Source organism: Bufo bufo, chromosome 4, assembly GCF_905171765.1.
Source record: "Bufo bufo chromosome 4, aBufBuf1.1, whole genome shotgun sequence".
In the NCBI taxonomy this organism is placed as follows: Eukaryota; Metazoa; Chordata; class Amphibia; order Anura; family Bufonidae; genus Bufo; species Bufo bufo.
The window spans coordinates 7,813,728-7,837,738 of record NC_053392.1 but is presented as its reverse complement, the minus strand read 5'-3'; the positions used below and the strand labels follow the sequence as shown (position 1 = coordinate 7,837,738).

Sequence of the window (24,011 nt, the reverse complement as noted above, 5' to 3'; positions counted from 1 at the left end):
CAGATGCCGTGGTGACATCTGACCATGACATCTGAGTGGTTAAAATGTCCAGGTCAGCATTACCGCAGATCGCAGAAATTGGCTTCCAAAGCGGGCACCGTCTTTAAAGACCCGACATAGGATGTACATTTATGGCGGATGTCGGAAAGGGGTTAATGGTCAAATGATCAAATGTTTATAGGAGCTTTCTTTCTCGTGGAGGTACTTTGGGAGAGAGGTGTTGTGTATCCTGCAAGTGGCCAGGTGAGGAGGGTCTAGTGGTGTGCAGTGTAGTCCTGGGGTACATGCTATAAGACCACCCGCTCCATTGCTGTAGCTTTTTGTGAGGGAAGGGAACTGACTCCAGGGCGTGGAATTCAAAGACTGACCACTGTCCACCAGATCTTCCCTTCATGACACCGACGTTGCTTTGTGCAACACCAAAATGACTTCAGCCCCCCTGGCGCACTCACCAAAAACTAAGACAAGCTTCTAGAGCTGCAGAACATTGCTGGAAGAAAACCCACTCCAAGGAGGACATCATCTTATACAAACAAGCAGCTCTCAACTTCAAGTCTGCACTCGCCTCTTCTACACAGGAGTACCTCACTTCTCTCATATCTAGAGATGAGCGAACTTCTGTTTTAAGTTCGGCGTCTAAAGTTCGGCTTTCGGTTAGCGGAGGATCCCGATATGGATTCCGAATTACGTTGTGGTCCGTGGTAGCGGAATCAATAATGGCCATTATTGATTCCGCTACCACGGACCACAACGGAATTCGGAATCCATATCGGCATCCTCCGCTAACCGGAAGCCGAACTTTCGACGCCAAACTTAAAACAGAAGTTCGCTCATCTCTACTCATATCATCTTTCCCACAGCCCTAAGCAATGTTTTAATGCCTTTAACTCTACTACGTTGTTATAGAAAATGGATATCATTCAATCAAGATGGCTGCCATATCCTCTGGGACAGCGCCCTGCTGCATGGCATCTTAGAGCAAAGAAACTAAGGCTTATGCCCATACATGGATATGTTTTAAGGTTGCTTCCATTGTATGAGAGTATGCAGATCTATGCCCTTGTATTATTGTCTAATTGGAGGATTCCATGTATGACCCTCCCCTCAGCTAAGGGTATAGAATGCTTGTAACTTTATAAAAGTTAAGTTCTGCTTTGACCTGATAAAGTGTCAGTGTAGTACTTCCGTGCACGTATTACATATTACCCAATTTGAAGCAGGTGAACAAAACTAAGCTCTGCTTGTGAGCATCGATATAATATGGCGCCCAACGTGGGGCTCGGGAGAAAGTAACGCCGGTAGCCGAAGGTTTGGATTCCCGGAGCACGGTGAATGACACTTGAGTATGGGGACTGCAGCCCCAAGGAGAAGGTAAGAAAACTGGTTATCTTACCTACCTCTTATTGTACTCCACAGTGCTATGGTAGTCTTTTCTTCTGGTTGATCGTTACGTTATGAGTAGCAGCCCTCGTCTGATGTTGAAATCTCGAGTTCTTAGAAACCTGGTCACGAAGGAACTTTTGTTCACTCTGTGAGATAAGTGTTTGTCCTCTCTGACAGATGGCGGGAGGGAGAGGACGAGTGTGAGGATTATACTGTACTGTACTGGCTTTCCCAAGGTGTGAAGGTCAGGGACAGGATGGGATAATCCTGTGTTAGCAGACCAGACGTGGGAACTAGTGGTCAAACCTGCACTGTCAAAAGGTTGAGTCCGGTTGTGACTGGCCCTTTCCATCACAGAACGTTGTGTGTGTCTAGTGTTTCCACATTATGGGAAGTACCGTGTCTGTGTTGCCTGGTGAATATACTGCTCTGCAGTTAATGGCTGAAGAAGAAGGGAAAAAGCATGTGAAAAATTGTAAGAAACTGATTGAGATAGCAAGTTGTAAAAAAGGCAGCAAGTTGGAACCGGAATTGTGGAGCCGCACAAGCTTGCTACCGTACGGCGTGCCGATGGTGGAACAGAAAGATATGATGAAGTTGAAAATATAAGTGTATAAGAAAGAAGAAGGGCGACCACTGCCCTACAATGGTGCTGGCCCGGCCGGATGGATATGTAGACAATGTGGGCAACAAAACCCTGAGGTAAGAGACACTTGTTTTGCATGTGGGGCTCCCCGCCCCTTCGGTAGGGGTAGCAACATTAATGCAGACACCGCCTGCCGAAGAGGCAAAAACCACTCCTCCTGCCCCTGAGTATGCTGTCCCTGTCCACCCCCAGTGCCACCTCCTGTGACGCTAACGGTATGTCCGGTTCAGCCCCCTACCGCACCTCAGGAGGCTGGGCCACTGATCTCCTTTGCAGAGGAACTCGTACAAAAGAGGCCCCTCACAGTGTCCCTAGGACCTCAACCTACGACCTTCAATGCTGTCTAAGTTTGTTGTGTCTTTCACCTGTCCACTCAACCTATTGGGGGTGAATCTTCTTAAAAAAATGGAGGCCATCATCCAATTTCAACCTGATGGAACTGTTACTCTTACTTCCCCTCTCCGGCCTGAATAAGTGGCTTTGATAGCTGCTCTGACTATCCCCGAGGATCAACAGTGTTCTCTGATGTATGCTGAAATACCTCCCCCTTTCCTCTCCCTTATTCCTACCAATCTGTGGTCTCAAGGCCCCCAGGATATTGGACAGCTGTGAGTTCAACCGGTCATGGTTCATCTGAAACCTGGAGCTGTCCTGTCCCGAAAACCCCAATATCCATCGCCCAAACTAATGCCATCACCGAGCAACTCTGTATTTATAGGTAGTGCCCACCGCCTCGTCCTGCAACACGCCTCTTTTCCCAAGTCAAAAAAAGGAAAAAAGGGGCAATCCCATACCTTCAGAATGGTGCAGGACCTGAGGGCAGTGAGGCCACCGTTCTTGAAACTCTGGTTGTTACAAACCCCCACACCCCGTGGTCTCTGGTCCCAGCCGATGCACAGAGATATACTGTCATTGATCTTGCAAACGCTTTCTTTTCTGTACCAGCGCATCCGGACTGTCAGTATCTCTTTTGCTTTCACCCACGCTGGATCCCAATATACGTGGACAGTCATGCCCCAAGGGGTCCAAAATAGTCCCTCACAGCTTAGTAAGGCCATGTCTTCTATTCTGGATGAATGGAAGCAACAACATGGGGATGTCATGCTTCTCCAACATGTGGATGATCTAATATGTGCAACCTCCCTGGAGCAGTGTCAGTCTGTATCGGTTTCCCTCTTGCAGTTTTTGCAAATCAGGAAAGCAAAGTCTCCAAGGACAAAGTTCAGTGGTGTGAAGTGAAGGTTGTTTTACTTGGACACAGTCTTAGCCCTGGAGCTAAACATCTCACTGAAGAAATGAAAAGGGCTATTGTGGATATTGAAGAACCTACTACCCCACGCCAGCTCCAGGCATTTTTAGGCCTAGTATCTTATTGCAGACCTTGGATTTTGGATGCTTCTATCCTTATGCAACCTCTATATGACTGCATTTCACATGACCCTTTCTATCTCACCTCAGAAGCAAAGGCCTCCTTTCTACAACTTAAAGCTGCTGCTTCTTCCTCCCCAACCCTTGGTATTCCAAACTACAACCTCCCATTCAGACTCTGTCATGGAAAGACAAGGACATGCCACTGGAGTGATGACACAAAATCATGGAGGAAGGAATAGGCCTTTAGGCTACTATTCTGCAAGAATGGATCCCAAAGCCAGAGGTTCTCCCTCATGCATCAGAGCTATACATGTTTGTCACATGCTGTTGGACAAGACATCAGAACTTGTCCTGGGCCATCCTTTACAAGTCCTGGCACCACATGATGATATCTCTGCCATTCTACAACAGACTCAGACAAAACATTTATCTGCTGCCTGCCATCTCCACATGCAATGTTCTCTACTGCTACCAGACACTGTCACCATATTGAGATGTCATGTCCTCAACCCTGCCTTACTTCTTCCCTTTCCTCAGGGGGGAGAGAACAAGGATGAAGAAGAGGATGAGAACAAGGATGAAGAAGATTTTGTCTACTCAGATGATGATTTCTACAATGGTGACTATCATGAATGCCTTGAATTCCTTAAACAGGAAACTGAACTATTGATAAACGTCTCTGAAACCCCTCTACAGAACCCTGAATTCCTACTCTTTGTGGATGGTTCCAGATTTGCAGATGACCTAGGTAGATCTCATACTGGATTTTCTGTAACTTCACTCCATGAAGTTATAAAAGCCCACTCACTGTCACCAGATGGGTCAGCACAGAAAGCAGAACTTATCGCCCTCACGGAGGCATGTAAAATCGTTCAAGACACCACTGCTAACATCCATACAGATTCAAGATATGCCTTTGGAGTGGCACATGATTTTAGACCTATATGGAAGTGCAGGAATTTCGTTACAGCCAATGGGACACCCATCAAGAATGCAAAATCAGTGGAGAAACTAATGGAGGCTCTGGCCCTTTCCAAGCAAGTGGACATATTGAAAGTGAAAGCTCACTCCAAGGCAGACACCCCTGAGACAAGAGGGAATGCACTGGCTGAAGAAGCAGCAAAGAGGGCAGCCATGGAAGAAAGAGAACAAGTTACAGTACTTGCGGCCCAGACCAGGTCCAAGGACAACACAAGGATACCCTACACCTGCGGCTTCCAACTTGAGAACATCTCTCATATTTGCGCCTTTCTCACCCCTAAGTCAACTAAAATACTAGTGCAATCCCTTATCATCTCCCGCCTGGACTACTGCAACATCCTCCTGTGTGGCCTCCCATCCAGCTCTCTAACACCTCTCCAATCTATCCTCACCTCCGCTGCCCAGCTAATCCACCTCTCCCATCGCTTCTTCTCTGCCAATCTCTTCACTGGCTCCCCATTGCCCAGCGAGTTCAGCTTAAAATACTAACAACTACAAAAAAGGCTGCCCACAACATCTCCCCTCGGTACATCTCTGCCCTGCTTTCTCGATACCTCCCCACACGTAATCTCAGATCCTCACAGGACCTCCTCCTCTGTTCTCCTCTCCTCTCCTCTGTTCTTCACAGAATCAACTACCAGATTTCTCACATGCCTCTCCCCTACTCTGGAACTCTATCGCAACACATCAGACTCTCCCCCAACATTTAAACCTTCAAAAGATACCCTGGAAACCACCTCATCAGGAAGGTCTACCACCTGCAATGAGCATGCTGCCACCACATAGCCACAAGAGCAGCCTATACCATCACCCACTGTGTTCTCCCCTTCCCTTATAGATTGTAAGTTCCTGCGGGCAGAGTCCTCTCCCCCTCTGTACCAGTCTGTGACTAAGCTCTTTTGCACACTGTACATGTGGTGTGTTATATTATGTATGTGAACCCTCTTAGATGTACAGCGCTATGCAATTAATGGCGCTTTCAAATAAATAATAGTAATGAAACAGTTTGGCTGACAAACGATGCGTTACGCCATCGCAATACTCTGCGCATCTAAAGGGTCATTTCAATCTTACCATCTAGAATAAAGCCTCGATCATCGCTGGATTGACTCAGTTATCTACTTGGGGCCTTTAGAGTCTTTTTATTTCTACCCAACCACGTGTCAGCCACTCATACCACGCGCATATACAGCACACTGTGCGCTTAACTGAGGTACAAAAAAGTATTGGTGAATGTATAAGTACCTGTGTATATAGTTTGGGGGTGTCTTGGGGGACCATAGTTTGTTGTATGGCTGGGGACCATGGGTAAGGAGGAAGAGCGGGGGGTGTGCCTGTCAATCACAGTCAGGGGTGGGGTGGCACCATTAGGAATACACACTTTGATGAACCACTGCCAAACTTCAGTACCGGAAGAAAAACAAAGAAAAATGTTTGCCCAACTCAACCCAAGTCCACAATGTCCAAAACCTCCCGGTAAGTAACAAACAAAGGCTGCACGGATGAGTCCCCCGAATCCGGGGGTGATGACCCTCCTGGGCTTGATAAAGCGTGAAATGCGTCCCCTCCGAGGACACCATGGAGATTTTAATCTGACCCGAATAAAAGTTATGTTTTAATTCAAGGCGTTGGATCCATCTACAGTGGATATAAAAAGTCTACACGCCCCTGTTAAAATGTCAGGTTTCTGTGATGTAGAAAAATGAGACAAAGATAAATCATTTCAGAACTTTTTCCACCTTTAATGTGACCTATAAACTGTACAACTCAACTGAAAAACAAACTGAAATATTTTAGGTGGAGGGAAGAAAAAATATAAAAATAAAATAATGTGGTTGCATAAGTGTGCACACCCTTAAACTAATACTTTGTTGAAGCACCTTTTGATTTTATTCCAGCACTCAGTCTTTTTGTCTATCAGCATGGCACATTTTGACTTGGCAAGATTTGCCCACTATTTGCAGAAACCCTTTGTCAGATTGCGAGGGCATCTCCTGGGCACAGCCCTCTTCAGATCACCCTACAGATTGTCAATCGGATTCAGGTCTGGGCTCTGGCTGGGCCATTCCAAAACTTTCATCTTCTGGTGAAGCCATTCCTTGGATGATTTGGATGTATGCTTTGGGTCGTTGTCCTGCTGAAAGATGAAGCTCCTCTTCATGTTCAGCTTTCTAGCAGAAGCCTGAAGGTTTTGGGCCAATATTGACTGGCATTTGGAACTGGTCAGAATTCGCTCTAGCTTAACTAAGGCCCCAGTTCCAGCTGAAGAAAAACAGCCCCTTGGCTGCCACCACTTGTCACGGTCGTATTGTTTGATCATGACGCGGTTGCCGTGCAGACTGGTTACCGGGGGCAACGAGTAGTTTTCGGTTTGCACGTGCACTTCCCCTTAGGCGATTGCCGTGACATGGTTGCCACGCATGCTGTTACAGCAACACGTTGCCGCGGGCAACCGCAAGTGTGGCAACCGTGTCACAGCGCAAACCAAAGGCCGTGACACCACCATGCCTCACTGTGGGGATGGGGTTCTTCTGGTGATGTGCAGTGTTGTTTTTGCGCCAAACATATCTTTTGGAATTATGGCCAAAAAGTTCCACCTTGGTTTCATCAGACCATAACCTTTTCCCACATGCTTTTGGGAGACTTCAGATGTTTTTTTGCAGAATGTAGCCTGGCTTGGATGTTTTTCTTGGTAAAAAGGCTTTCGTCTTGCCACTCTACCCCATAACCCAGACATATGAAGAATACGGGAGATTGTTGTCACATGGACCACACAGCCAGGACTTGCCAGATATTCCTGCAGCTCTTGTAATGTTGCTGTCGGCCTCTTGGTCGCCTCCCAGACCAGTTTTCTTCTCGTCTTTTCATCAGTTTTGAAGGGACGTCCAGTTCTTGGTGATGTCACTGTTGTGCCATATTTCCTCCACTTGATGATGACCGTCTTCACTGTGTTCCATGGTAGATCTAATGCCTTGGAAGTTCTTTTGTCCCCTTCTCCTGACTGAGACCTTCTAACAATGAGATCCCTCTGATGCTTTGGAAGCTCTCTGTGGACCGTGGCTTCTGCTGTGGGATGCGACTAAGAACATTTCAGGAAAGACCAACTAGAGCAGCTGCACTTTATTTGGGGTCAATCAGAGGCACATTACATGATGGCCGGTGTATGCTGACTCCGATCTAACAGGATTGTGAATGTGATTGCTTCATTCTGAACACAGCTACATCCCCAGTTAGAGGGTGTGCACACTTATGCAACCACATTATTTTAGTTTTTGTTTTGTTTTCTTCCCTCCACCTAAAAGATTTCAGTTTGTTTTTCAATTGAGTTGTACAGTTTATAGGTCACATTAAAGGTGGAAAAATTTCTGAAATGATTTATCTTTGTCTCATTTTTTTACATCACAGAAACCTGACATTTCAACAGGGGTGTGTAGACTTTTTATATCCACTGTAGATTTGAAATGAAAACTTCACGCGTTCTGCAGAACAGACTTTATTGGTCCTTGTTCTCTACATAAAACGTGTTGAAGACTCCGGACTCTAATTTCACCTTCACATTATCTGCCAATCCTAGGGTTCACATACTTTTGCCACTCAGACATTGGACTATTTTCCTAATTTATTTTTTTCTTCTGGGGGACGGCGTCTTGAGTTCTGAAATTAACCATTCTTAAAGGCCCTTTAAACAGGACAAAAATCCGCCAGATAATCGGTAAGGAACGTTCAAAGGAACACTCCTTACCGATTATCTGGTGGTGTAAAGGTGCCGCCGAGCAAAACGCTCATTCATCGGGTAATTGGAACGTTTGTGTAGGCACCAAAATCTTTGTAGCCGTCCAATCACACTCTACTGCCGGAAAACAACAAGTCTATAGGGGGACAAGTGATGGTATTCGTGATCACTGCTCCCCATACTGTGGAGAAGATCGCTGCATGTAAATGTGTCTGATCCACTGACGAGCAGACGATTGTCAGGAAGGAACGCTTCTGTATCCGGACAAGCAAGGGCATTAGTGACCACTGCTCCGCATACTGTGGAGAAGATCACTGCATGTAAACGTGTCTCCTCCTTTCAATCACCTGCTGAACTGTCCCGTCTAAATGGACCTTAATGGTAGGAATGAGAATCTGATGGAATTCCTTTCCTTTTGTCAGGGGCATTGTCTAAGATGTCATCCAGAATTGATCCAAACAGACAGCCATCTTTACAATCCATACAGCACGAAAAACATTGGGAACCCGCATCACCAGTCCATGATCAAAGCTAAATAGCTCTACGGGTGGCATCAGAGCCACTATGAGATTGTCCGCTAGGACAGAGTCTGCTGAGGTTTCTGGCAGGAAATTTAATCTTGTCTGAAGACTGGATGAGAGGTTGGGATTTCCACATTAGGAGAACTTGAAGCTCCTTAATTGTTCTAGCCCGACAGAGAAAGATCTGGCTGCAGAGGTGGCAGCTGTACTTGGACGGAACATAGCAGTGGATTTCTCAAAGCAATTTAGTAGGGCCTCTAATTTATTTTTTTATCCATGGGTCACCAAGTCTTTTTTCAGATCCTGGCAACTTGGGCATCAATCTTAGGCATGTGCTTAGTGTTTTGAGTTTTTGCAAGAATTCCTCCATTCTCAGAAAATAAGTTCAGAACCTTCCTGTAAATCTGGAAGATTCTCCTTCTCCTTTCACCTAGGCCATGGAATATTTGGTCCTGGATAGACAGGGAAAAATTCTCTACCTTCTATATTCATCACAGCTCTGACAACCTTAGGGAGAGACTCAATTTCTTCTGGTAAACATGAAGGTCAACCAGAGTTATACCGGGAATCCGACTCATAGGTGAAAAAAGTTTACCCTCATTAAGTTCAATGTCAAAGTCTTCGATGAAGAAGTGATAGGTCTTGGAGTAAGAGAAGGCATTGTAAGATCACAGCAGAATTTATATTCTTTTTACTCACAGCTCTCAAGCTGTCCAAAAGTGAGGAGAATTCCTGTCACCGCTTTCTCAGAACACGTAGTGGTGCACATCACACTCTGGAACCAGACGAGGTGAGGGAACCCCTGCTGCCGCCCTGAACTCTCCCCTCCTCGTAATGAGCAGGAAGAGGACAGACTAGGAAAGGGGCGGGATACAACTGGAACAGGTATGGGGTGAGGGGGTCAATTATTTCTGTCCTCCATGTTGTTTCCAGTCGCTGACGAGGTGGGGAAACCCTCATGTCAGTGCCATGGTGGTGGTGTGAGGAAAAAACCTAATCATGGCCACGGTCTACCTGTAACATGATAATGATCCACGAGACACAGCACACATCTCAGGGCGCCCAAAGCCTGATGCTAAGCCAAGTGTCCAGCCTGGACCATGAGAGGGTGGAGAGAAGATCCCGGAGAGGATGTCTAGGTGCAGTCACAACTCCCTCCGCTCCTGCACATAAGGGGTCACTGACCGGAGTGCTACTTTACTGCAGCTCTAAGGTGGAGCCTCACCTTAAAGAGGTTGTGTAATCTCAGGCAATGGGGCATGTTGCTAGGATATGTTGTGAATGCATGGTGTGCCCTCCGTGACTTTCCAGGCTTCATCTACAAGATAGGTGCGGGTCCCACCTATGAGACAATAGGGGCATATACTAGCAATATGCCCCCATCGTCTCAGATGAAAATACTCCCAATCCACTTCCTCCATTCATTATTCCATACCTGTGGTCACATGGACTGGAATGTACTCCTCCACCTCACTCTTACACGGGGGATCGCCCATCATCTGCTCTTCTTCATCCTCCACTTTAATTTCAATCACATCTTCCCCCTGATTTGTCATCTGTAACAATTCAGGACAATACAGCAGACTGATGGGAAATCTAACAGATCCACATAAGAGACCCCCACAATCTATGACCCCTCTATGACTGCAGGACCCCCCTATATAGATGTGTATAGGGCTCAGCTCCATCTACCTGATGGTTCTCTGGGAGCTTCTCCTCTGGACAGTCCTGGGAATACAGAGGACGGGGACATCTCTCTGGGGGATTTCTCCTCCTGGATCCATCTGTAGGAAACACACAGGGACAGGAGAGATTATTACATGTAATGATGAGATGATGGGAGTAGTATCCATATATCACATGACAGCCCCCCCCCTCCTTACACTGCTGATCGCCCCATAAATCCGTCTCCTCTTCATCTTTAACCTCAACCTTAATATCAATCAGATTTTCATCCTAAATAAGAGAAATGTAAAATTATCTTTGGTTCAATCCCTTTCTGGTCAGATTCTGGGGAGACTTCAACTCCATCTACCTGATGGTTCTCTGGGAGCTTCTCCTCTGGACAGTCCTGGGAATACAGAGGACGGGGACATCTCTCGGGGGGATTTCTCCTCCTGGAGTCAGAACCTATAGGAGATAACACACAGACTGAATACAATACTGAGCGCCACAAACAGGAGGAGGAACTCTGCTGTCAGCCGCCATCTTTGTAAATCCTCTTGTGTATCCTAAAATACGGCAGAGGAGAGCAGAAACCTGCGGGTGGATTAGGGTGGAGTTCACCCCGCTGCCCTCTGAGCATCCAAATGACTGGGGTCTGGCAGTCAGCAGCCTGGAAGTCTATGGGCAGCCGGCAGCAGTTTGCGAGCCGCAGATTCACTGGACATTTTATAGTTTCCAGGAGAATTTCTGACCCTTCAGTTTTCTGCTTTTAATGACTATAAACTTTCCGGTAATCCCCTATTCACAAATCCCCCACAACGATACTCTGAGATGACCCTGCTCCAAACCAGGTAGAGCAAGATTAACCCATTAAGAACCACCCAATGTCTATTGTCATCGCTGTTTTAGAAGGAGCAGCGCACTTCTGTGAGCATTCCCTCTACAAATTAACTAAGAAACAGCTTCAGTTCTTGGGGCAGCCTTCTGCTCTAATCCCAACTGTTAACCCTTTGATTTCTGCAGGCTTGGACACAGCATGATCAAAAGGTATTTGCCCTTTTTGCATAATGTATTAGCATCTGCTGCCCGAGGACAGGGCAGAAGAAAATGTCCATAAATGACAGTCAGTTCGAGGAGGAGGAGGACGGGGCAGAAGAAAATGTCCATAAATGACAGTCAGTTCTAGGATGAGGATGGGGAAGAAAATGCACAGGTCTGCCCCAAAATGTTTGAGAGCTCTTTTGGTTATTCCACGTAATCTTTACGTTTTTTGGTGCGCTGAATCCGAAAATGACCTCTATTTTGTCATAGGACATCACGTTTCCTGACAAATTAGGTAACTATGTTAAATTAGGCAATACCTCAAAATAAATGGAAACTCTTATAAAATTAAAGTTTTATTACAATTTTTTCATTAAAATCCTTTTTTGAACTGAAATGAGCTCACCTACACACACTTAACTCGATTCTTCTTCCCTGTGAGGCTCCTCTTGGTGCATTTACGCTTGTGAGTAGCATCTTGAATGTCTCTCTGAAGCATCCAACAGTAGTCTGCCATCATTGTAATGCTCCATTTTCCCTGGTATCTCCTTTCCATCTCTTTAATGCCTTGGTGGAATCGTTCACCTTGTTCCTTACTCACAGCTCCCAAATTTTCAGGAAAGTAGTCAAGGTGGGACTGGAGGAAATGCACTGTCAAACTCATCAGGCAACCTAAAGCTTCAAATGCTTTCAGCATTCGTCCGACGATCTTTTTGGAGTGAGGATCTTTGTTATTGCCTAAAAGTTTCTGTACGACTTCTTTAAATGCAATCCACCCTTCTTTTTGAGGATCCGTCATGGTATTGCCAAACTCTTGATCAACTATAAACCTTCTAATGTCTGGTCCGACGAACACACCTTCCTTCAAATTTTCCCTCTGACAGGCCTGGAAACTTGGTGACCAAGTATTTGAAGCATTCTACATCTCTTGGAAGTGATTTTACGAAATGCTTCATCAATCCCAATTTTATGTGGAGAGGTAGTAGAAGAACTTTATGGGAAGGTACCAAAGTTTCTCGGAGGACTTTTTTTCACCGACTGTTAGCACCCTCGGCTGCCAACTCTTCTTGGTCCAGTAATTTTGTCGGTCTCGACTGTCCCATAGATAAACAAGGGTATTTGGTATACCCAACTTGTTGCCCGAGCAGCATGCACAAGACCTTCAAGTCCCCACACTTGCCAACCATGGTCTTCATATTTAAGTTTACAAAAAACCAATTCCAAGTTCTCATAGGTTTCCTTCAAGTGTACGGAATGACTACAGGTATGAAAGCGTAAAAACCACCGTTGTGGAGTAAAACTGCTTTGAGACTTCTTTTTGAAGAATCTATAAAAAGACACCATTGCTCTAAATCATATTGGATTTCAAATTGACCCATCAGACCTTCGACATCGATGCAATAAACCAACTTGTCTTCCTGGATTTATCCACTTCCGCTTGAACATTTTCTAAGCCTTTTAGATGTACCGCTGTGAAAAACAACACATGCTCTTCTGCCCAGCAAAATATTTTGTGTGTTAATTCCAGCAGATGTTTCCTCCTTGTCTTTGAATATGAAATACCGCTTTCATATTGTCCGGGTATACTCTAACATGAAATCCTTTCATAAGAGGACTTGCTGCTTTTAGAGATTTCCATACCGCCTTGAGCTCTCTGAAGCTGGAAGAGGCTAGTTGCATTGTTTTGCTCCAAAACCCCTGAAAGTATGCCGAGTTCACCTGTGCTGCCCAACCTGCCATACTGGTATCAGTGGTGAGTGACCTTTATGGCTCTAAGATCCCAAGAACTGTCTTATCCAAGCTCTTTTCTTCAGCCACCAGCATCGTGATAGCTTTACTTCTTGTGGGATGGACACTAACTGATCCAGGTATCTCAGCGTTCTGTCCCAAACTCCTAATACTAGTTGTTGGAGTCTGAGCCCATGGAGCAGCGGGAATACAAGCGGTTAAATGGCCTAATAACTTCATTAGCTATCTTACTGACAATTTCTTTTTCTTTAGAAATCCGAGTATCATCTGCCTCAATTCTACTGCTTTCTCCTGAGGAAGAAAAATTCTCTGGGCCTCTGAATCTAGCATTAACCCATGAAACTTTTTGTTACTTGATGGCACAAAATCCAACTTTTGAAAGTTTACTATCCACCCCAGATTTTTTAGAATGTCTAGGACTAGATGAATCTAGGACAAGAATTTTTCATTTTTGGATTCTATTATTAAAATATCGTCCAGATAGGGAACCATCATCACCCCCTGAAGCCTTAAAGCTTCTGAAACTGCAGACATGATCTTTGTAAATAATCGGGGTGCTGATGATATCCCAAATGGAAGACATATAAACTGGAAATGTTTTATTTCTTTGTCTACCTAGATCGCAAACCTTAGAAAATTCCAAAATTCCTGATGAATGGGCACATAAAAGTAAGCGTCCTTTAGATCCAACACTACCATATTCGCATCTGCTTCTATTAGGGGATTGATGGTCTTTACGGATACCATCTTGAAACGTCTGTAGATGGTAAATTGTTTAGAAATTTCTAATTTATTAATTTATCAAGCGGTGTTTACAAATGTATTTATTTTATTTTACTAGGAGTAGAGCTGAACCCCTGAGGCATTCCATTTCTGGAACCTCCTGCACCGCCCCTAGATCTCAAAGTTTTTTTAACAATTTCCATACGCTTTGATTGGAGAGGAGGTAAAGGAAGGAAAGTTAGTCTGAATTTTTCTGGTGGTTCCGACTGAAATGCCATCTTTGAGAATATTTAGAATCCATCTGTCGTCCTCTACTTCCTCCCACCGGCTCACAAAATTCAAAAACCTTCCCCCCACCTGCTTGACGTCATTTTGATGAAGAAGGGGTGTTGGGGTTAGGCAGAAAGGGTTTTCGTTTTCCCTCTTTCCAATAACTCCATCTACCCTACTTGCCCTTTACAGATCTGGGCCTAAAAGACCGCTTTTATTCTGCATTTTTCTTCAGGAAATCCTCTCTTCTGCTGCTTTTTCCAAGATGGAATCCAGATCTCGGCCAAACACATTTTCCATGGATGGGAATAGAACAAATCTTAATTTTTGAGGATATGTCTCCCCCTTCCAAGATTTGAACCAAAGGACTCTTGTGGCCAAGTTCACCGGGTCGGAGGTCCTTGCTGCCATTTTAACAGATTCTGCTGAAAAGTCAGCTAAAAACCCCCGATGCCATCTTTAACAGGGCAGGGAAGACAGAACCGGTTCTTTTTGTAAGATGAAATTCCATCTGTTCCAGCCAAATACATACAGCTCTGGCCACGCAAGTCGCTGAGACTCCAGGTCTGAGCATAGCCCCAGCTACCTTCCATGATATTGTAAGTAAAGCCTCTGACTTTTTATCTAGAGGGTCCTTGAATTCAGAATAGATCGATTGGTAAGGCTGTATTTTTAACTCCTTTTTTAACCGACACGTCAATCGAAAGGGATAGAATCCCACAATTCTACTTCTTTATCATTGAACGGATGTCTTATTAACCCCCCTTTTTTTTTTTAGATAGGACCTCTCTCTTATCTGGGTTACTCCATTCTTTTTGAATCATCCTGTTCCACTTCTTCCTTATCAGGAATTTCCATAACTAACAAATCTTCTGAATCAGAGGATCACAATTCTCTTCCTGTTTTCCTCGTACCCTTTGGTAATACCGAGGCAGAAAAACTCGCCATGGCAGACTGCATTTCCTCTTTGACCATGGTTTTGATGTCACTCATACATAAAGGCGCCTCCTCTAAGACAAACTTCATTGTGCAGAAATACAGGCTTTTTATATGAAGACTCCTGTTTGTTATTACCAAGTACACATCTGTTAGCAGCTCCAGATCCTTCTCAGCCTCACCGGTAAATCAGTAAAGGCATGGATTTCCTCTCCCCATCTCTAAACATGTAGCAGTCAGAGAGATGTACTTACAACACCCGGGCAGCTGGGGTCTGTGCAGCACCACTCTCCATGGCTGCTTCTGCCAGAGCGGAGTCCTGTAGGCCCTCCTGGTTGGCAGCACACCTCCGTTATGCCAAGTCCCTCCGCGCAGACTGCTTCCAATACCAGCAGCAAAAAATGTCTATAAATCACAGTCAGTCCGAGGACGGGGCAGAGGATGTCTATAAATCACAGTCAGTCCGAGGCCGGGGCAGAGAATGTCTATAAATCTGTCACGGATGGTGTTGCAGAAAACAAGAAGTAACAAATAAACATCCGACTGACTTGATCCCAAACTAAGGAACAAATGGGTGAGCCCTATAAAAGCCCTAGAGCTTTCCCTGACTGCTCAGCCCATGCAAAGATCTTTATGATAGAAATTTGCATGTCCACGTACCTTGACTGAGTGACACCTGCAAACCCTATAATAGTGAGGGCACACGACCACCGGCTCCCTGCACTCAATACGGAGGGAGTCAGGGTCACCTAGAATCAAGCCAACAGGAAAACACAAATACAGAAATAGACTTATCTGAGGAACCAGCAGTAGCAACTTCAAGCAGTGAACACAATCCAGGAAGTAGTATAAACCGCAAAGTGAGGCAGTATGGGAGGGGATATAAAGGGAGGCAATCACTGCTAATAGATGACAGCTGGGAGAGGGAGAAGAGATGTCAAAGCGAAACCAAAACAAAGAACATCATGCAGGAGGTACTGAAGAACATCTGTCAGAACTTCTCCGAGATCTGGCGGTGACAGTACCCCTCTCTCTACGAGTGGACTCCGGACACTCAGAGCCCACCTTCTCAGGATGGCACCTATGGAACGCCCTGATAAGACGTGTAGCCTTAATGTCCGCCACTGGGACCCACATCCTCTCCTCAGGACCATAACCCTCCCAATGAACAAGATACTGGAGAGAACCGCGGATAATACGAGAATCCACAATCCTAGAGACCTGAAATTCAAGATTGCCATCAACCACAATCGGAGGAGGAGGCAAAGAGGAGGGTACAGTGGGTTGGACATAAGGTTTTAATAGGGACTTATGAAAAACATAGATCTTCCAGGTCTGAGGAAGATCAAGACGGAAGGCAACGGGATTGATGACGGACAAGATTTTGTAAGGCCCAATAAACTTAGGACCCAACTTCCAGGAGGGAACCTTTAACTTGATATTCTTTGTAGACAACCACACCAGATCACCAACATCTAGGTCCGGACCAGGCACACGTCTCTTATCCGCCACACGCTTATATCTCTCACACATGCTCTTTAGATTATCCTGAATCTTTTGCCAAATAGATGACAAAGACGAGGAGAATCTCTCCTCATCAGGTAAACCAGAAGACCCCTCTCCAGAGAATGTCCCAAACTGCGGATGAAACCCATATGCACCAAAAAATGGTGACTTATCAAAGGACTCCTGACGACGGTTATTTAAAGCAAACTCAGCAAGGGACAAAAAAGAACACCAATCCTCCTGATTCCCCGCCACAAAACAGCGCAGATATGTCTCCAGAGTCTGATTGACGCGCTCTGTCTGGCCATTCGACTGCGGGTGGAAAGCAAAAGAGAATGACAACCGAACCCCCAAGCGAGAACAGAAAGCCTTCCAGAATCTGGAAACAAACTGCGTGCCCCTATCAGAGACTATGTCTGAAGGAATGCCATGCAATTTGAGAATGTGATCAACAAATACTTGCGCCAGTGTTTTAGCATTGGGCAACCCAGGAAAAGGAATAAAATGCGCCATTTTGCTAAAACGGTCGACCACCACCAGAATCACAGTCTTCCCCGAGGAACGATGCAGGTCCGTAATGAAGTCCATGGAGAGATGTGTCCAAGGACGTGAAGGAATGGGTAACGGGAGGAGAGGACCTGATGGCCGTGAATGAGGGACTTTGGGACGAGCGCAGTTCTCGTAGGCTGCCACAAAACCCTCAACCGACTTACGAAGAGCAAGCCACCAGAATCTCTGAGCAATGAGATCCACTGTGGCTCTACCCCCCGGGTGCCCAGCAAGGACCGTATCGTGGTGCTCCTTAAAAACCTTGTGTCGTAAAGCGAGAGGCACAAACAACCTCCCAGAAGGACAAAGATCAGGAGCCTCTGCCTGGACTGCCAGAACCTCTGCCTCCAATTCAGGATAAAGAGCAGACACAACCACCCCTTCAGCCAAAATGGGACCCGGGTCTTCAAAGTTCCCCCCTCCCGGAAAACAACGTGACAGGGCATCCGCCTTCACATTCTTAACCCCAGGGTGGAACGTGACAACAAAATTAAAGATCATCTGGCTTGTCTTTTTGTTTCTTTATTACCCTCAAAAAACTCCCTGAATCTCCTAGAGGGGCAAACATTAGCCAAATGATTTATACCCCCACAACAGAAACAAACCCTCCTCTGAGAGCTGAATCCTCTGTTGTTAGAGGCAAGCAAACCCAGCTGCATGGGCCCCTGCTCAGAGGGGATTGAGAGAGACTGAGACCACAGTGCACTGAAAGAGACCGCCGCACTGTCCTTGGAGTGAGTATGACAAGAAGGAGTGATCTCTCCTCTCTCTCTAAGACGCCTGTCAATACGAACGGCCCGAGACATGGCAGAGTCCAAGGAGGTAGGTCTCTCATGAAAGGCAAATGCATCTTTCAATCCCTCCGAAAGACCATGGCAAAATTGACTTCGGAGTGCAGCATCATTCCAACCAGTATCAGCTGCCCATCTCCGAAACTCAGAACAATATATCTCTGCAGACTGTTTACCCTGGCATAAAAGACGCAGTTTAGATTCAGCCAGAGCAATACGATCCGGATCATCATATATCTGATCCAGGGCTACAAAAGATTCATCCACCGATCGGAGGGGCCGTGCCCCCACCGGCAGCGAAAAGGCCCAAGACTGAGCGTTATCCCTGAGCAGTGAGATGATGATCCCCACCCTCTGCTCCTCATCACCAGAGGAATGGGGAAGTAGGCGAAAATGGAGTTTGCAAGCCTCTCTAAAATGAACAAAATTCTCACTACCCCCGGAGAACGTATCCGGAAGCGAGATCTTAGGCTCAGAACAAACTCCATGAACGCAAGCAGAACCGGTCACCTGAAACTGAGACACAGTTTTACAGAGATCTGCTATCTCCAGTGAAAGACCTTGCATGTGGTCAATCAAGGCTGAAACCGGATCCATGGATAAGACGGTTTTGGCGGTTAATAATGTCACGGACGGTGTTGCAGAAAACAAGAAGTAACAAATAAAGATCCGACTGACTTGTTCCCAAACTAAGGAACAAATGGGTGAGCACTATAAAAGCCCTAGAGCTCTCCCTCACTGCTCAGCCCATGCAAAGATCTTTATGATAGAAATTTGCATGTCCACGTACCTTAGACTGAGTGACACCTGCAAACCCTATAATAGTGAGGGGACACGACCACCGGCTCCCTGCACTTAATACGGAGGGAGTCAGGGTCACCTAGAATCAAGCCAGCAGGAAAACACAAATACAGAAATAGACTTATCTGAGGAACCAGCAGTAGCAACTTCAAGCAGTGAACACAATCCAGGAAGTAGTATAAACCGCAAAGTGAGGCAGTATGGGAGGGGATATAAAGGGAGGCAATCACTGCTAATAGATGACAGCTGGGAGAGGGAGAAGAGATGTCAAAGCGAAACCAAAACAAAGAACATCATGCAGGAGGTACTGAAGAACGTCTGTCAGAACTTCTCAGAGATCTGGCGGTGACAAAATCACAGTCGGTCCAAGGACGGGGCAGAGAATGTCTATAAATCACAGTCAGTCCGAGGACAGGCAGAGAATGTCTATAAATCACAGTCGGTCCGAGGCCCGGGCAGAGAAGGTCTATAAATCACAGTCGGTCCGAGGACGGGGCAGAGAAGGTCTATAAATCACAGTCGGTCCGAGGACGGGGCAGAGAAGGTCTATAAATCACAGTCGGTCCGAGGACGGGGCAGAGAAGGTCTATAAATCACAGTCGGTCCGAGGCCGGGGCAGAGAAGGTCTATAAATCACAGTCGGTCCGAGGACGGGGCAGAGAATGTCTATAAATCACAGTCGGTCCGAGGACGGGGCAGAGAATGTCTATAAATCACAGTCGGTCCGAGGCCGGGGTGACTCTGCCCGGTCCGGTCTCTGCGTCGTCTTCTATAGTAAATACTATAACATACGATAGGATCCCACAAGAGGTGGCCACGCTGTTTGGTACAGAAGACCAGGGTTAGGCAGTCACGTGGCCCTCAGCGTGGTCTCTGCAGCCTCTCCCACTGATATTACTGAGTCTTTATTGGGACCATATTAAAATACATAGAAGTTTCTTGGGAACAAATTTTTAAAACTCTCAGGAAGTGGTCGGGTCCGGGATATAAACGCTTGTACTGGTGTCAAACAATGGCGACCCTGAGGGGTTAACGACCCTCTAAATCCCGGCCGACCCTTCCTGACGTGGGCGGTGGGCATCCAAGTCAGTCCATCCTATGGTGTGTGCGACTGGCTGAATGGTATACCTGAACCAAACCGAGGGGTTAAACGCCCAGACCCCGCCCCCAGCTCAGGACCTGTATCGTGTCCCCTGAAGACGCCGAATCGTTCGGCGAAACATGTAGGGACACCGGCTCCTAACTGTCAGGAAGGGTCGGCCGGGATCTAGAACCGGAGATTTAGAGGGTCGTTAAGTACAAGCGTTTATATCCCGGACCCGACCACTTCCTGAGAGTTTTAAAAATTTGTTCCCAAGAAACTTCTATGTATTTTAATATAGTCCCAATAAAGATTCAGTAATATCAGTGGGAGAGGCGGCAGAGACCGCGCTGAGGGCCACGTGACCGCCTAACCCTGGTCTTCTGGATGTAAACACCCGGACGCTGAGGTGTGAACGGCGCCCTGCGCTCCGGGGTACGGCTGAGGTCAGGCCCCAGGCTTCATCCAGGCAGAGGAGCCCTGGACCGGCCCCAGACAGGACGCAGTTCACACCTCAGCTCCATGCGTCTATTCCTGCAGGCACCACGGCTTCCATCCTCCTCAGAGTCCTACACGGACATCACCCACAATGCACAGGAAGAGCAGAGAAGTCACAGAGGATTCCCGAGACCAACCCAACCTCTCTCCGCACATCCAGCAGTGTCAACCCTGACTAGATCCAGCCACAGCTCCTGTTACCTGGGAGGGGAGCCTCCATCATGGCGGCCGGGAGCAGCTCCTCCAGAGACTGAGCGGAAGGACCTACGGTGACGTCACCATCACGTGATCAGCGCACGACAAGCCGGAACTCAGCGTTGCAAGGAAGTGGTGTTGAAGGACCTTTGGTGACGTCATTATCATGTGAGAGGGGGCGGACCTTAGCAGTTTGGAATAAAAATGCAGGTGAAGGACCTCTGATGACGTCATGAGAGATGACTAAAGTGCGGGAAGCCGGGAATCATATGGACATGCTGGGAGTTGTAGTCCTCTCCTACCTCCTCCTGTAATGTCCTCTGATATCACATAATAACAGGCTGGACATGCTGGGAGTTGTAGTCCTCTCCTACCTCCTCCTGTAATGTCCTCTGATATCACATAATAACAGGCTGGACATGCTGGGAGTTGTAGTCCTCTCCTACCTCCCCCTGTAATGTCCTCTGATATCACATAACAACAGGCTGGACATGCTGGGAGTTGTAGTCCTCTCCTACCTCCTCCTGTAATGTCCTCTGATATCACATAATAACAGGCTGGACATGCTGGGAGTTGTAGTCCTCTCCTCCCTCCCCCTGTAATGTCCTCTGATATCACATAATAACAGGCTGGACATGCTGGGAGTTGTAGTCCTCTCCTACCTCCTCCTGTAATGTCCTCTGATATCACATAATAACAGGCTGGACATGCTGGGAGTTGTAGTCCTCTCCTCCCTCCCCCTGTAATGTCCTCTGATATCACATAATAACAGGCTGGACATGCTGGGAGTTGTAGTCCTTTCCTACCTCCTCCTGTAATGTCCTCTGATATCACATAATAACAGGCTGGACATGCTGGGAGTTGTAGTCCTCTCCTACCTCCTCCTGTAATGTCCTCTGATATCACATAATAACAGGCTGGACATGCTGGGAGTTGTAGTCCTCTCCTACCTCCTCCTGTAATGTCCTCTGATATCACATAATAACGGGCTGGACATGCTGGGAGTTGTAGTCCTCTCCTACCTCCCCCTGTAATGTCCTCTGATATCACATAATAACAGGCTGGACATGCTGGGGGTTGTAGTCCTCTCCTACCTCCTCCTGTAATGTCCTCTGATATCACATAATAACAGGCTGGACATGCTGGGAGTTGTAGTCCTCTCCTACCTCCTCCTGTAATGTCCTCTGATATCACATAATAACGGGCTGGACATGCTGGGAGTTGTAGTCCTCTCCTACCTCCCCCTGTAATGTCCTCTGATATCACATAATAACGGGCTGGACATGCTGGGAGTTGTAGTCCTCTCCTACCTCCCCCTGTAATGTCCTCTGATATCACATAATAACGGGCTGGAGATGCTGGGAGTTGTAGTCCTCTCCTACCTCCTCCTGTAATGTCCTCTGATGTCACATAATAACAGGCTGGACATGCTGGGAGTTGTAGTCCTCTCCTCCCTCCCCCTGTAATGTCCTCTGATATCACATAATAACAGGCTGGACATGCTGGGAGTTGTAGTCCTCTCCTACCTCCCCCTGTAATGTCCTCTGATATCACATAATAACAGGCTGGACATGCTGGGAGTTGTAGTCCTCTCCTACCTCCTCCTGTAATGTCCTCTGATGTCACATAATAACAGGCTGGACATGCTGGGAGTTGTAGTCCTCTCCTCCCTCCCCCTGTAATGTCCTCTGATATCACATAATAACAGGCTGGACATGCTGGGAGTTGTAGTCCTCTCCTACCTCCTCCTGTAATGTCCTCTGATATCATATAATAACAGGCTGGACATGCTGGGAGTTGTAGTCCTCTCCTACCTCCTCCTGTAATGTCCTCTGATATCACATAATAACAGGCTGGACATGCTGGGAGTTGTAGTCCTCTCCTACCTCCTCCTGTAATGTCCTCTGATATCACATAATAACAGGCTGGACATGCTGGGAGTTGTAGTCCTCTCCTACCTCCTCCTGTAATGTCCTCTGATATCACATAATAACAGGCTGGACATGCTGGGAGTTGTAGTCCTCTCCTACCTCCCCCTGTAATGTCCTCTGATATCACATAATAACAGGCTGGACATGCTGGGAGTTGTAGTCCTCTCCTACCTCCTCCTGTAATGTCCTCTGATATCACATAATAACGGGCTGGACATGCTGGGAGTTGTAGTCCTCTCCTACCTCCCCCTGTAATGTCCTCTGATATCACATAATAACAGGCTGGGCATGCTGGGAGTTGTAGTCCTCTCCTACCTCCTCCTGTAATGTCCTCTGATATCACATAATAACGGGCTGGACATGCTGGGAGTTGTAGTCCTCTCCTACCTCCTCCTGTAATGTCCTCTGATATCACATAATAACAGGCTGGACATGCTGGGAGTTGTAGTCCTCTCCTACCTCCTCCTGTAATGTCCTCTGATATCGCATAATAACAGGCTGGACATGCTGGGAGTTGTAGTCCTCTCCTACCTCATCCTGTAATGTCCTCTGATATCACATAATAACAGGCTGGACATGCTGGGAGTTGTAGTCCTCTCCTACCTCATCCTGTAATGTCCTCTGATATCACATAATAACAGGCTGGACATGCTGGGAGTTGTAGTCCTCTCCTACCTCCTCCTGTAATGTCCTCTGATATCACATAATAACGGGCCGGACATGCTGGGAGTTGTAGTCCTCTCCTACCTCCTCCTGTAATGTCCTCTGATATCACATAATAACAGGCTGGACATGCTGGGAGTTGTAGTCCTCTCCTACCTCCTCCTGTAATGTCCTCTGATATCACATAATAACAGGCTGGACATGCTGGGAGTTGTAGTCCTCTCCTACCTCCTCCTGTAATGTCCTCTGATATCACATAATAACAGGCTGGACATGCTGGGAGTTGTAGTCCTCTCCTACCTCCTCCTGTAATGTCCTCTGATATCACATAATAACAGGCTGGACATGCTGGGAGTTGTAGTCCTCTCCTACCTCATCCTGTAATGTCCTCTGATATCACATAATAACAGGCTGGACATGCTGGGAGTTGTAGTCCTCTCTTACCTCCTCCTGTAATGTCCTCTGATATCACATAATAACGGGCCGGACATGCTGGGAGTTGTAGTCCTCTCCTACCTCCTCCTGTACTGTCCTCTGATATCACATAATAACAGGCTGGACATGCTGGGAGTTGTAGTCCTCTCCTACCTCCTCCTGTAATGTCCTCTGATATCACATAATAACAGGCTGGACATGCTGGGAGTTGTAGTCCTCTCCTACCTCATCCTGTAATGTCCTCTGATATCACATAATAACAGGCTGGACATGCTGGGAGTTGTAGTCCTCTCCTACCTCCCCCTGTAATGTCCTCTGATATCACATGATAACAGGCTGGACATGCTGGGAGTTGTAGTCCTCTCCTACCTCCTCCTGTAATGTCCTCTGATATCACATAATAACAGGCTGGACATGCTGGGAGTTGTAGTCCTCTCTTCCTCCTCCTGTAATGTCCTCTGATATCACATAATAACAGGCTGGACATGCTGGGAGTTGTAGTCCTCTCCTACCTCCTCCTGTAATGTCCTCTGATATCACAT

General features: G+C 46.7%; 3 protein-coding genes across 3 annotated transcripts in view; 2 read left to right on the top strand and 1 right to left on the bottom strand.

The window, feature by feature from the left end:
• Nucleotides 1–24,011, bottom strand: part of LOC120998324 (aspartic and glutamic acid-rich protein-like) — a 2,513,920-nt gene that overhangs the window by 1,250,877 nt on the left and 1,239,032 nt on the right. The window lies entirely within an intron of this gene.
• LOC120998305 (gastrula zinc finger protein XlCGF26.1-like) overlaps nt 1–24,011 on the top strand; it is a 4,064,644-nt gene that overhangs the window by 3,708,564 nt on the left and 332,069 nt on the right. The window lies entirely within an intron of this gene.
• LOC120998312 (gastrula zinc finger protein XlCGF26.1-like) overlaps nt 1–24,011 on the top strand; it is a 422,105-nt gene that overhangs the window by 121,498 nt on the left and 276,596 nt on the right. The window lies entirely within an intron of this gene.